This window comes from Lepidochelys kempii, chromosome 3, assembly GCF_965140265.1.
Source record: "Lepidochelys kempii isolate rLepKem1 chromosome 3, rLepKem1.hap2, whole genome shotgun sequence".
Taxonomy (NCBI): Eukaryota; Metazoa; Chordata; order Testudines; family Cheloniidae; genus Lepidochelys; species Lepidochelys kempii.
Window position 1 is genome coordinate 106,805,540 of NC_133258.1, and position 12,589 is coordinate 106,818,128.

The window sequence follows — 12,589 nt, forward strand, 5'->3', positions numbered from 1 at the left end:
ATCGTGAAGAACCATAGCTATACTGGTAAGTAAATGTTCTTTAAAGTCAGCATTTACTGATGGTTATTACAGAGTGGATCTCATGCACCATGGTATTTCTCTAGGATTAGAACAAAAAACAACATTGCTTGGCAATGACTTTGGATAAATGTTGATTTTATTAATGGCAAGAACTATTGCTCTTAGAACACTGAGTCAGATCGTCAGCTGGTATAAATTTTTATGTAGGTCCCAATGGTGCTATGTTGATACCCCAGCTGAGGATCTGGAAACCTTTGCATTTCCTGACTTTTTTTAATACTAACTGGGGTGTAACCCATGTGTTGAATTGTATTCAGGCATTTAATTTCCTTTATTTTTGATTGCTGCTTATGAAAGTAAGGGGAAGAAAATGGATTGCCTCTGATCCATAATGATGGCAATTAAATTGTCCCAACTGGACTCTGCTCTTCAGACTAAATCAAGGTACGTGGAATGTGGAGGGGTGAATTCCCACATTTGCTGTTGCTATTGCTTGGATGGAGTCATTAGGCTGGGTTAACAGGGAAGTAGTGTATCTGTTCATACTGAGCTGGCCATATCTCTTCAATAGACAAAGATAGAAACATATATATATAAACAAACATAACATTTGCAGATATTGTAGCATATAGCAAAAATTGTTGAGACATAAAACAGTGGGATCTGTAATTATTTTCAGATTTGTGATTTTCACCTACCCCAAAAGTCAAGGCAGATATTTTCATGTGTTTCAGTGAGACAGTTTCAGTCTCCCTTTGCTAATTGTCCCAGCTGCAGAGTGAGAGCAGCTGGCCCTCTCCCTGCTAGTCTATCAAATCTCGTCTCAGTGTTCATTAAACACTATCACAGTGCTACAGTATCTGGAACCTACCAGAACTCTGAAAAGATAGACTCTGAAGACTATATTTTCCTCCAAGACTTTGTGGTACATTGTGCTGTCTGACTGATTTTCCGATAGATGGGGGAGGGAAAATGAAATGTGTAATGGTGGTGAAGTGGTTGTAATTCATTAAGAAATACTAAAATTTGAGCAGATGCCTGACTTAGTATGGCCAGAATTGATTTTTTATTTGTTTGTAACTTCTTAAATGTTTAATGTCAAACCACTAAAGCGTGAACTGCTCCTAATTAAGGACTGTGCAAATGCAAGGTTTCAAACTTCAGCTATTTTTGCTGTAGCCCTGTTCAAAAATAGATCTGTTAGAATCTTTTGACAATGGAAAAACCATGTGGCTGCATTTCACTCTCCCATATCTCAAGAACAATTGTAGAGATTTCACTTGAACTTACAAAAAACAAAACAAAACCACATTTAAGCGGAGAGGGGCATGCACGCAGTACCGATAGGTATTGTGTTATTGAATGACTGTGCTAATAACTGGGTTAAGCCTCTGAGCATGTCAACTGTGAAGTAGGTGTTTCCAGAAACTTGAGGTGACTCAGTTTTAGCTCTGTGCTCATGGCGTTAATAAATCAAACTACCCCCACCCCCGAGTACTCACTAAACAATCTTTCAAACCAAATCTAGAACAGTTACTTCCTCCAATCCCACAAGGCTTGCAAGAAAATCTCACTGAAAAAAAAAGATATCAGTCATAAGTACGCTTGAAAGGATTAGACTTTTATTGGTAAATGTCAATTGTCAGTGGGGACCTGCATGAAAACCTCCTAAGCTTACTTTTACCAGCTTAGGTTAAAACTTCCCCATTTTGTTCTTTGTCCTTGGAATATCCACTGCCACCACCAAACTCTAACTGGGTTTACTGGGAAACATAGTTTGGACACGTCTTTCCCCCCAAAATCCTCCCAACCCTTGCACCACACTTCCTGGGAAAGGTTTGGTAAAAATCCTCACCAATTTGCATAGGTGACCACAGACCCAAACCCTTGGATCTGAGAACAATGAAAAAGCATTCAGTTTTCTTACAAGAAGACTTTTAATAGAAATAGAAGTAAAGGAATCACCTCTGTAAAATCTGGATGGTAGATACCTTACAGGGTAATTAGATTCAAAACATAGAGAATCCCTCTAGGCAAAACCTTAAGTTACAAAAATGACACACAGACAGAAATAGTCATTCTATTCAGCACAGTTCTTTTCTCAGCCATTTAAAGAAATCATAATCTAACGCATACCTAGCTAGATTACTTACTAAAAGTTCTAAGACTCCATTCCTGGTCTATCCCCAGCAAAAGCAGCTTACCGACAGACACAGACCCTTTGTTTCTCTCCCTCCTCCCAGCTTTTGAAAGTATCTTGTCTCCTCATTGGTCATTTTGGTCAGGTGCCAGTGAGGTTACCTTTAGCTTCTTAACCCTTTACAGGTGAGAGGATTTTTCCTCTGGCCAGGAGGGATTTTAAAGGGTTTACCCTTCCCTTTATATTTATGACATCAATAAACATTGATTTCATTGTATACACACACAGATGAAACAATGTTTCATGAATAATAATAAACATTTACAGCAAAGTAAGAAAATGCTGCTTGAGAACTTATTAGAGTTTGATTAAAGATATTTACTTGACATAGTTTGACATGTGATCTTGATAATTTGTGTTGTATGGTTGTAAAACTTTAACTTTTTGAATCTCTGTGTCTGCTGTCATTCGATAAGGATTGGCAGACCCTCTCCCCAATTTCCCTGCAGCTGTGAAAATTTTTAATAAATAAGTTAAAAAAGCTTAAACCCCATAATATTGTACAACTGTGAAAATTTAAATTGATAAAAGTTGAAAAAAATGGTTAAAATACACATCAATGTTATTTATCAAAATGATATTAAAAATACAAAAGAAAATGAATTCTGCTAAGCCTCATTATAAGCAACAATTAGAAAATTCTCATTGGCACAGGGACTTCAGAGAGAGCACGTAACATGCAGACAGTGGCATAGGCCCAGCTGCAGTCTAGTTACCTCATGCTTTTATATAGGAGGAAGAGGAAGCTAAAAAAGGCAGGGCAGTGGCACAATTTATGGATAAAGATACTGTACCTCTGAAAAATGGTCCTTATGAGGGACATTCATTCTTTAAAAAAATTAATCAAAGGTAATATGAACCATTTGAAGCATATGTGAATGGTTTAAAGCTTAAACAGGTATGTGGGGAGTCATCTGGTTGCTTAATAAAACATAGAGGTCACTGTTACTGGGCAAACTGCACTTTCAACCCCTTTTACATCCTCTCAAGTGCACTCCTGTGGATGGAACCCCACAGTCCTATCACTCTTAGACCTGGTCTCTGGGCTGCAGCCTCTTTACCAGCCATGGTAATAGATCCTTGGCTTGGGAAAAATGAACCTGCAAGCCTGGCTGAAGCGTTTCCCAGTTAATAGCTCTCCCACTGTTTCCTTAAGGATGTTTGGTATTTTTTCTGGTGGGATCTTATCTTTGTCATTGTTTCTTGACCTCCTTTGTAAACCACTTTGAGATCTACTGATGATATAAAAGTTAGGTATTATTGTGGCAGTTATGGCAATATCTTTGGGAGATCTTACTGTATTAAGTTTATGTATCATTGTAGACCAGGGATTGTATGTAACTCCATGGGGGAGGGTGACCACAGCTCCTTCTCTAACTAAGAACTGTGGGGGGTGATTAGGCAAATTCACTCAGGTTGCAACACCTCTGGAGAAGTAGCATAATCTGGCAAGGGTCATATATACTAACTTAAACTGGATTCTCCAGAGACCAACAGACAATGAATGGATTTTGGATAAATAATCCAAGTTTAAATGGACTCAGGGCCTTATTTCTGATCCAGCAACCGACTGTACCTTCTGTCCAATGGGCCCCCCAAACTTTCCTGGGAAGGGTTGGAAGAACTTTGGCCTACTGAGGCCCCATAAAACAGATGTTTTGACCTCTGGTAAGCTTTTAGTATGCATACGGAAACTTGCATTTTCTAAAATAAATTTTCTCTGTAATGCTTTCTCCTTAAGAATAAATGTACTTGCTTATAAAGAGCTGTGTAGTAACCTGTGGCTGCTGGAAATTACAGCTGTTCATACCCTTTGAAGGGAAAGCAAAGTACAGACTCTGGTCTTTTAGGCCATCTGGCTTGCTGGGAATATAACAGCGTAGGCAGGGAATTGTGAAGTATGGGAAAAATTCTGGTCATGAGGGAGAGAGAAGTGGGTCTCTGCCCAAGAGAGGTGACAACTGAGGAGTGAGGAGCCGAACCTAAAGTGGGTGCCCTCGAGGGACCACAGAGGGGGAATACAGGTGCAGTTGCCCTGAATTGTGACAATTATAATTATTTTGGAATAATAATTTGCTCAGATACTGACCTTGATTATGTACCCTGACTGGTCATTCTGGGACTGATTTTGAGAGTCAGACAAACAATTGCACTTGCAAATATAAACACAATTGAGGACCAAACTTGTATGAAAAATTACTGCAATTCCATGTGCAAATATTAGAAGCAGCATGTTTCAGTGAATAGGATATTAAACTGAGACTCAAAAGGCCTGAGTTCTTTTTTTTTGGCTCTGCCGCTGATATTTTGCATGACCTTAGGCAAGTCACTTTATCTCCTTGTGCCTGTATTCATCTGCCATCTCCCTCCTATCTGTTTTGTCTGTTTAGACTATAAGTTATTTAAGCTCTTCCTATGTGCCATTAAGAACCAGATTCTCTTGCTGGCAGCAGATAACCAGTCCATTTCTATTATGGAGAATTTGGGTTTTGGGTAACTAATGACACTGTTAAACCTTCAATTCCAACCCTCCTCCTGCAATACATTTTCCTATACTGTACATATACATATAGATGCCATATATCCCTCATACCCCCTGACACATACTACTGTCCATATATTGTGAAAGTATAGGATTGGAAGGGACCTCAGTAGGTCATCATACCCAAAACACACTGCCAAAACTTATGTGTAGTATAGACGTAGCCTATATCTCTTGTGATACCAGTTGCCAGGACTGACAGTCTATTTAAATACTTATAAGGCCTGTTTAGATACTTAATGTCCTTCACCACAGTAGGAGATCTGAGTATCGTCCAGTCCACTTTAGCACTGAAATGCCAGACATGGGCATCACAAATAAAAATAGAACATTTTAAATGTTTACATCTGAGTATTTCTACAATGTGGATTCCAAGGAAGGATACAATGTATAAGTAGACTCCATATAGTCACTATATATGGACTGTCTTAGGACTATGAGAAAATAAACACAAAATATTGAAGAAGGTAATTTAGACTGATATATATATATATAACTGTGTGCCTGTTTCCACACACATGTGCCTTAAGAGTGTAATCCCCAATGCATGTGTACATAGGCATAATTCCCTATTCAGCTAGCATGTATGTAACTGAGGTTTGCATGTCTAAACTGGATGTGTGCTCAGTACATGAGCAGTTTTGTGCACCCCACATTGAAAATCTGGACCTGTATGTCTTGGTTTTGTTCACTGAAGATTCACCAAACTTACTAAAACTAACCAAGGATTAAATTTATCCCTCTGAGAGGGCCTGCACAAGATCTATGCACCAGTGAAGTTTCACTTAAACATGGCCTAAATGGGACTTAAGTGATGCATAGACTTCAGTATTGCCAACCTTAAATAATGAAAATTCATAGATTCATAGATTCATAGATATTTAGGTCAGAAGGGACCATTATGATCATCTAGTCTGACCTCCTGCACAATGCAGGCCACAGAATTTCACCCACCACTCCTAAAAAAGACCTCACACCTATATCTGTGCTATTGAAGTCCTCAAATTGTAGTTTGAAGACCTCAAGGAGCAGAGAATCCTCCAGCAAGTGACCCGTGCCCCATGCTACAGAGGAAGGCGAAAAACCTCCAGGGCCTTCCAATCTGCCCTGGAGGAAAATTCCTTCCCGACCCCAAATATGGCGATCAGCTAAACCCTGAGCATATGGGCAAGATTCATCAGCCAGATACTACAGAAAATTCTTTCCCGGGTAACTTGGATCTTACCCCATCTAAAAACCCATCACAGGCCATTGGGCCTATTTACCATGAATATTTAATTACCAAAACCATGTTATCCCATCATACCATCTCCTCCATAAACTTATCGAGTTTAATCTTAAAGCAAGATAGATCTTTTGCCCCCACTACTTCCCTCGGAAGGCTATTCCAAAACTTCACTCCTCTGATGGTTAGAAACCTTCGTCTAATTTCTAATCTAAATTTCCTAGTGGCCAGTTTATATCCATTTGTTCTTGTGTCCACATTGGTATTGAGTTTAAATAATTCCTCTCCCTCTCTGGTATTTATCCCTCTGATATATTTATAGAGAGCAATCATATCTCCCCTCAACCTTCTTTTAGTTAGGCTAAACAAGCCAAGCTCCCTGAGTCTCCTTTCATAAGACAAGTTTTCCATTCCTCGGATCATCCTAGTAGCCCTTCTCTGTACCTGTTCCAGTTTGAATTCATCCTTCTTAAACATGGGAGACCAGAACTGCACACAGTATTCCAGGTGAGGTCTCACCAGTGCCTTATATAACGGTACTAAAACCTCCTTATCCCTACTGGAAATACCTCTCCTGATGCATCCCAAGACGACATTAGCTTTTTTCACAGCCATATCACATTGGCAGCTCATAGTCAACCTATGATCAACCAATACTCCAAGGTCCTTTTCCTCCTCCGTTACTTCTAGTTGATGCGTCCCTAGCTTATAACTAAAATTCTTGTTATTAATCCCTAAATGCATGACCTTACACTTCTCACTATTAAATTTCATCCTATTCCTATTACTCCAGTTTACAAGGTCATCCAGATCCTCCTGTAGGGTATCCCTGTCCTTCTCTAAATTAGCAATACCTCCCAGCTTTGTATCATCTGCAAACTTTATTAGCACACTCCCACTTTTTGTGCCCAGGTCAGTAATAAAAAGATTAAATAAGATTGGTCCCAAAACTGATCCTTGAGGAACTCCACTGGTAACCTCCCTCCAACTTGACAGTTCACCTTTCAGTAGGACCCGTTGTAGTCTCCCCTTTAACCAATTCCCTATCCACCTTTCAATTTTCCTATTGATGCCCATCTTATCCAATTTAACTAATAATTCCCCATGTGGCACAGTATCAAACGCCTTACTAAAATCTAAATAAATTAGATCCACTGCGTTTCCTTTATCTAAAAAATCTGTTACTCTCTCAAAGAAGGAAATCAGGTTGGTTTGGCACGATCTACCTTTTGTAAAACCATGTTGTATTTTGTCCCATTTACCATTGACTTCAATGTCCTTAACTACCTTCTCCTTCAAAATTTTTTCCAAGACCTTGCATACTACAGATGTCAAACTAACAGGCCTATAATTACTTGGATCACTTTTTTTCCCTTTCTTAAAAATAGGAACTATGTTAGCAATTCTCCAATCATATGGTACAACCCCTGAATTTACAGATTCATTAAAAATTCTTGCTAATGGGCTTGCAATTTCTTGTGCCAATTCTTTTAATATTCTTGGATGAAGATTATCTGGGCCCCCCGATTTAGCCCCATTAAGCTGTTTGAGTTTCGCTTCTACCTCAGATATGGTGATGTCTACCTCCATATCCTCATTCCCATTTATCATGCTACCATTATCCCTAAGATCCTCTTTAGTCTTATTAAAGACTGAGGCAAAGTATTTGTTTAGATATTGGGCCATGCCTAGATTATCCTTGACCTCCACTCCATCCTCAGTTTTTAGCGGTCCCACTTCTTCTTTCTTTGTTTTTTTCCTATTTATATGACTATAGAACCTTTTACTATTGGTTTTAATTCCCTTTGCAAGGTCCAACTCTACTTGACTTTTAGCCTGTCTCACTTTATCCCTACATATTCTGACCTCAATAAGGTAGCTTTCCTTACTGATCCCTCCCTTCTTCCACTCCCTATATGCTTTCTGCTTTTTCTTAATTACCTCTCTAAGATGCTTGCTCATCCAGCTTGGTCTACAACTCCTGCCTATGAATTTTTTCCCCTTTCTTGGGATGCAGGCTTCCGATAGCTTCTGCAGCTTTAATTTAAAATAATCCCAGGCCTCCTCTACCTTTAAACCCATAAATTCTTCAGTCCAATCCACTTCCCTAACTAATTTCCTTAATTTTTGAAAGTCAGCCCTTTTGAAATCAAAAACCCTAGTTGCAGATTTATTTTTGTTAATCCTTCCATTCAGTTTGAACTGAATTAGCTCATGATCACTTGAGCCAAGATTATCCCCTACAACCATTTCCTCTATGAGATCCTCATTACTCGCCAAGACCAGATCTAAAATGGCATCCCCTCTAGTCGGTTCAGCAACTACTTGTTGAAGGAATCCATCAGCTATCGCATCTAGGAAAATCTGAGCCCTATTATTATTACTAGCACTCATCCTCCAGTCTATATCTGGGAAGTTAAAGTCTCCCATGATCACACAGTTTCCATTAGTATTTACTTTATTAAAAACATTAAAAAGGGCTCTATCCATATCCAAATTAGATCCCGGTGGTCTACAGCACACCCCAAGCACTATCCTAGGGGAGGCTCTAATAGTTTTCTTCCCCAATTTAATTATTGCCCAGACAGACTCAGTCATATCCATTTCATCGCTTCTTATTTCTTTACATTCTATCTCATCATTGATATACAGTGCTACTCCACCACCTTTACCTTTATTTCGGTCTTTCCTAAACAGCACATACCCTTCAATACCTGTAGCCCAGTCATGACTACTATTCCACCAGGTCTCTGTTATACCTATAATATCTGGTTTCACTTCCTGCACCAGTAACTCTAGTTCCTCCATTTTGTTACCTAGGCTCCTTGCATTAGTGTACAAACATCTTAATTTTTGCTGTTTGGCCTCACTCACATTCTGTACCCTATTAGGCACGGTTATTTTACTACCAGTATAACCTATTAGACTTGTATCTACACTGCCCTTCCTCCTACCTACAGCTGTATCCACTCTTACTTCATTTTCTTTCCACTCTATGCTAAATTCTGGCGTGGAGATTACCTGGACATCTCCCAACCATCTCCCCCAAATTCCTAGTTTAAAGCTCTCTTAATCAGTTGTGCCAGCCTCCATCCTAGAAGTCTATTTCCTTCCCTACTCAGATGAAGTCCATCCCGAGAGAACTGTCCTCTATCCATGAATGCCTCCCAATGGCCATACATCCCAAAGCCCTCCTTATAGCACCACTGCCTAAGCCATCTATTGATAGTCATAATCTTGTCACACCTTTGTTGCCCTTCTCTAGGAACAGGCAAAATCCCACTAAAGATCACCTGAGCCTCAATTTCCTTAAGCGTCCTCCCCAGCCTAACATAGTCTCCCTTAATACTTTCCAGTGAGAATCTAGCCGTATCATTTGTTCCCACATGAAGGATAATTAGGGGATTCTTTCCCGCTCCCTTTAGAATCCTTTTTAACCTCAGGTCTACATCCCGTATCTTAGCACCTGGAAGACAGCACACCCTCCTATTTTCTGGATCAGCTCTGGTTACAGGCCTATCTATTCTTCTCAATAAAGAGTCCCCAATCACATAGACCTGCCTTTTCCTAGTGACAGTGCTATTCTCCAGTCTATCCCCTGTTCCCTCTGGCTGCAAGTTTTTTCCATTCCCATTCTCCCTTGTAATCCTTTTTAACCCATCCTGTATCCTCCTGGGGCTCATATTTGGTGTAATCTCCATTAACTCTTCCCCTTTTCCTATAGGACTAACCGCTCTTCTCTTCTTCCTTGCCCTGTCACCTTCAGTGACTACCTGCTGAGCCCCTTCTTCATTTTCCAACTCTGCAAACCTATTCTGAAGCTCTATTTCTCCTTCACTAGCCCGTCTTTTCCTCTGCCTAGTTCTTTTAGTCACATGCTTCCACTGACCACTTTCCTCACCCAGTCTCCCCTCAAAATTCCCTAGTCCTGCTTCCATCTGCAAGTCTGAGCTTTTCCCTTCAGATACCTCATGTCTTTGCTCCATAATCTGCTCAAACCCCTTCCTAAACTCTACCAGACTTTCCACCTGCATCTCCAAACCTCTGATCTTTTCCTCCATCAGCTCTATCAGACGGCATTTCATGCAGACAAAACTCTTACCAGGTGCCCCCTCCAGGATCATGTACATACCACAGCTTCCACATCCAGTCATCTTCATTGTGTCATCTGCTACATGGGTCACTCCCACTGCCACCTCTGAATCTGTCATAGCCTTCCCACCTAAATCCTGTTAATCTGGGAAACACAAAACACACCAAAACACCACCACCCACAGCAAAACCAAACCCCACACAAGCACCACAAGACAAACTCCGCTTTCAAACTCCCACTCAAACTCCCCTGTTTACAGCTCTGTTTGCTAGCTCCTGTGCTGCTGCAGCTGTCTGTGCTGCTGCCTGACTGGCTGCTACCTTTATAGGACCCCTAGTCAATAAAATTGATGAGCTGGATCTCCCAAATCATGTGATTGACATAAAATAAAAAAAGGGGGGTTCTTTTCTTTCCTTTTGAGCCTTCAGGGTGTACTTGGATCATATTTTCAATTTTTTCCCCACAACCAGCTCAGCTAGAAACATACTTATCTCTCTCTCACACACAACAAATGAGATTTTCATGTAATCATTTGCCTCCAGGAGCTGGGGCTTTCCATAAAATAGTAAATATTGCATGAGTTGGCTACAGTGAGATTTTGTGCTGCTCCTGTTCACAGTGTCAAATTCCACCCTCAGGATGTCAAACTAGACTTGTCTGGTTCCAAATCTGAAAGGCAAGGAGTTGTTTAGCAAGCCAAGAGTTTCTCTTTAGAGATTGGCCAAACCTGAGATCGATCAGTTTTTCAAAACATAGTGGAGCTAGCTAAAAAGAAATTGTTGCAGTCACAAAGAGCAGAATAAACAGTAATAATAATTACTATTATCAGTATCCATATATTACTAAAAAAGCATTTTAACCACCATTATTCTCTCTGAAAGACCTGTTGATTCTAAGTTCTGATTCTAATTTTTTGCTCTATGTTTTCCTTACTGGAAGTATTTGCTTCATCAGCTCCTGGTACTTATTTCCTACTTGAAGCCATAATCCTTTGTTTATGATTTCTCAACTGTTTCTTGTAGAGGTGATAACAATGTCACAAACATAGGATTATTTCAACTTCAGCATGAGAATAAGCAGCAGATGAACTCATAAGGAACAAGGATATGTTTTTATGTAAATATCCCAGCTAATACAAAGTGAGAGAAGGAAATAAATCAGGAAATATGGCAAATAAGCAGGACTTTTTCCATTAGGCATCAGAAGGTCTTTGAAATCTATAAATTTCAGAGACCCATGTAACTTCACAAACACTTCAGTAAAAGCACTTTCCTAGCCCTTATTAAGTTTTATTACTTATTTTATAAGGTGCACCTATCTCAGCTTCCAGGTGTATATTTGTAAGCACAAAGCAAACATGAAAATAAGCTTGATTGATACAATGTCAACTAAAAAATCCCATGGAGCTATATCAGTCTTAAAAGTAGCTGAATTCCTTCCTCAGCCCTAAACCACCCCTTCAGGCAAAAGTCTGAGGATTACTACGCAGGGGGCCAATGCAATGTCTATGTGTAATCCACTGTTCAGTGTGTCTCTGTGCCCAATCTAAAGAGAATATGAGTCTGATACAGCTCCCAGACACTGGACTTGGTTCTTTAACTCAAGCTTTAGAGGATCATGTGTTTAGCTGTATTGAATCCCCAGTTACTACCAAGTTGGTGAGCATGATGTATATTCTTAAACTCTCCGCACAGAGATGAATTTAACCCTGAGTAAATAAGTAGTATTTGCAAATTCAATAGATTTATGTCAGACCAGTGGGGAAAGCTTCCTCCAAGCCATTTTCTCCTCAGCTACCAGAGTGTCAGCACAAGCAACTCTCTGGGAATGGCAGGAGTGATTTTATATACGAGTTAAGTTGTTGCGCACCAAGTACATTAATCCAAAAATTTATAAAAAAATCATCAGGGTCTTGTAGTCCAATTATAAATTATTGCTTCTCATGATTTAAGTTCAAGGATGTGATACCATTCTTTTTCACACAATGGTTCTTTTACCTCATTAAAGGTTCTTTTAACTCACTAAAAGATTATAGAGACCTTTGCTCAGGTGAGCGAAAGGTCTGAATAATCAGTTATTTAATTTTACCACAAACATAATAAATGAGGAAAAGCAATGGGGGACACTGTTAATTCACTTTGGTTACAATCGTTAAGCTTCATGGAGAGCTTTGAACAGAAGAATAAGACTGTAAGAGTGAGACCAACTTACTGTGAAGAGCTCTGTTCCATAGGCAAGCAGAAAGAGAAGTCAATTATACCCCCAAATCAATAGGCAGATCTTGTCATCTTATCATACATAATACAGATAATATAAAGGTGACCAAGGGAATGTTTCATTCCAAAAGTAAGTGATTCTAAAGACCTATGTTCATATTACAAATCCATCTATAAAAACGATATTAATTGGAGAAGTCCTTTAATTCAATTATTTAAAGAAGCCAGTTGAAGTATATTTGCCTACGCCTGTTTCAAACCCACAACTCACTAAAAGAGTGACTTGAGACAA